A 3,142-nucleotide genomic window follows, 5' to 3' on the forward strand; every position below is an offset into this window, starting at 1 on the left:
TGAAAAACATGAAGAGCCTGAAAAGGTGTGAAAAATATGAAGAGCTTCAAAAGGTGTGAAATACATGAGGAGCATGAAACGTGTTGAAAAATAGGAGAAGCATGAAGTGGTGTGGAAAAACATCAAGAGCCTGAAAAGGTGTGAAAAATATGAAGGGCTTCCAAAGGTGTGAAATACATGAGGAGCAAGAAACGGTCTGAAAAATAGGAGGAAGAGGAAGAGGTGTTCAAAAATATGAAGAGCCTGAAAAGGTGTGAAAAATATGAAGAGCTTCAAAAGGTGTCAAAAATATGAGGAGCATGAAACGTTGTGAAAAATAGGAGCAGCATGAAACGGTGTTCAAAAACATGAAGACATTGAAAAGGTGTGAAAAATATGAAGAGGTGCAAAAGGTTTGAAATATATGAGGAGCATGAAACGGTCTGAAAAATATGAGGAGCATGAAGCGGTGTTCAAAAACATGAAGAGCCTGAAAAGGTGAGAAAAATATGAAGAGCTTCAAAAGGTGTGAAATACATGAGGAGCATTAAACGCCCTGAAAAATAGGAGGAGCATGCAGAGGTGTTCAAAAACATGAAGAGCCTGAAAAGGTGTCAAAAATATGAAGAGATTCAAAAGGTGTGAAAAATATGAAGAGCTTCAAAATGTTTCAAAAATGAAATGAGCATGAAACGGTCTGAAAAAGCTGAGGAGCATGAAGTGGTGTTGAAACACATGAAGAGCCTGAAAAGGTGTGAAAAATATGAAGAGGTTCAAAGGTGTGAAATACATGAGGATCATGAAATGGTTTGAAAAATACGAGGAGCATGAAGCAGTGTTCAAAAACATGAAGAGCCTGAAAAGGTTTGAAAAATATGAAGAGCTTCAAAAGGTGTCAAAAATATGAGGAGCATGAAACCGTCTGAAAAATAGGAGGAGCATGAAGCGGTGTTGAAAAACATGAAGAGCGTGAAAACGAGTGAAAAATATGAAGAGCTTCAAAAGGTATGAAAAATATGAAGAGCTTCAAAAGGTGTCAAAAAAGAGATGAGCATGAAACGGTCTGAAAAATAGGAGGACTATGAAACGGTGTTCAAAAACATGAAGAGCCTGAAAAGGTTTGAAAAATATGAAGAGCTTCAAAAGGTGTCAAAAATATGAGGAGCATGAAACCGTCTGAAAAATAGGAGGAGCATGAAGCGGTGTTGAAAAACATGAAGAGCGTGAAAACGAGTGAAAAATATGAGGAGCTTCAAAAGGTATGAAAAATATGAAGAGCTTCAAAAGGTGTCAAAAAAGAGATGAGCATGAAACCGTCTGAAAAATAGGTGGAGCATGAAGCGGTGTTGAAAAACATGAAGAGCCTGAAAAGATGTGAAAAATATGAAGAGCTTCAAAAGGTGTCAAAAATATGAGGAGCATGAAACGGTCTGAAAAATAGGAGGAGCATGAAACCGTGTTCAAAAACATGAAGAGACTGAAAAGGGTGAAAAATATGAAGAGCTTCAAAAGGTGTCAAAATTATAAGGAGCATGAAACGTTCTGAAAAATAGGAGGAGCATGAAGCAGTGTTGAAAAAAATGAAGAACCTGAAAAGGTGTGAAAAATATGAACAGCTTCAAAAGTTGTCAAAAATATGAGGAGCATGAAACGGTCTAAAAAATAGGAGTACCATGAATCGGTGTTGAAAAACATGAAGAGCCAGAAAAGGTGTGAAAAATATTAAGAGCTTAAAAATGTGTGAAAAATATGAAGAGCTTCAAAAGGTGTCAAAAAAGAGATGAGCATGAAACGGTCTGAAAAATAGGAGGAGAATGAAGTGGTGTTGAAAAAAATGAGGAGCCTGAAAAGGTGTGAAAAATATGAAGAGCTTCAAAAGGTGTCAAAAATGAGATGATCATGAAACGGTCTGAAAAATAGGAGGTGCATGAGGTGGTGTTGAAGAAAAAGAAGAGACTGAAAAGGTGTGAAATATATGAAGAGCTTCAAAAGGTGTCAAAATATGAGGAGCATGATACGGTCAGAAAAATAGGAGGAGCATGAAGCGGTGTTCAAAACATGAAGAGCCTGAAAAATTGTGAAAAATATGAAAAGCTTCCAAAGGTGTTAAAAATGAGATGAGCATGAAACGGTCTGAAAAATAGGAGGAGCATGAAGCGGTGTTGAAAAAATGAAGAGCCTGAAAAGGTGTGAAAAATATGAAGAGCATCAAAAGTTGTCAAAAATATGAGGAGTATGAAACGGTCTGAAAAATAGGAGGACCATGAAGCGGTGTTGCAAAACATGAGGAGCCTGAAAAGGTGTGAAAAATATGAAGAGCTTAAAAAGGTGAGAAAAATATGAGGTGCATGAAACGGTCTGAAAAATAGGAGGAGCATGAAGCGGTGTTGAAAAACATGAAGAGCCTGAAAAGGTGTGAAAAATATGAAGAGCTTCAAAAGGTGTGAAATACATGAGGAGCATGAAACGTGTTGAAAAATAGGAGAAGCATGAAGTGGTGTGGAAAAACATCAAGAGCCTGAAAAGGTGTGAAAAATATGAAGGGCTTCCAAAGGTGTGAAATACATGAGGAGCAAGAAACGGTCTGAAAAATAGGAGGAAGAGGAAGAGGTGTTCAAAAATATGAAGAGCCTGAAAAGGTGTGAAAAATATGAAGAGCTTCAAAAGGTGTCAAAAATATGAGGAGCATGAAACGTTGTGAAAAATAGGAGCAGCATGAAACGGTGTTCAAAAACATGAAGACATTGAAAAGGTGTGAAAAATATGAAGAGCTTCAAAAGGTGTCAAAAATATGAGGAGCATGAAACGGTTTGAAAAATAGGAGGAGCATGAAGCGGTGTTCAAAAACAGGAAAAGCCTGAAAAGTTGTGAAAAATATGAAGAGCTTCAAAAGTTGTCAAAAATATGAGGAGCATGAAAAGGTCAGAAAAATAGGAGGATCATGAAGCGGTGTTCAAAAACATGAAGAGCCTGAAAAGGTGTGCAAAATATGAAGAGCTTCAAAAGGTGTCAAAAATATGAGGAGCATGAAACGGTCTGCAAAAAAGGAGGAGCATGAAGTGGTGTTGAAAAAATTCAAGAGCCTGACAAGGTGTGAAAAATATGAAAAGCTTCAAAAGTTGTCAAAAATATGAGGAGCATGAAACGGTCTGAAAAATAGGAG

This window comes from Dama dama, unplaced genomic scaffold, assembly GCF_033118175.1.
Source record: "Dama dama isolate Ldn47 unplaced genomic scaffold, ASM3311817v1 ptg000093l, whole genome shotgun sequence".
NCBI lineage: Eukaryota > Metazoa > Chordata > Mammalia > Artiodactyla > Cervidae > Dama > Dama dama.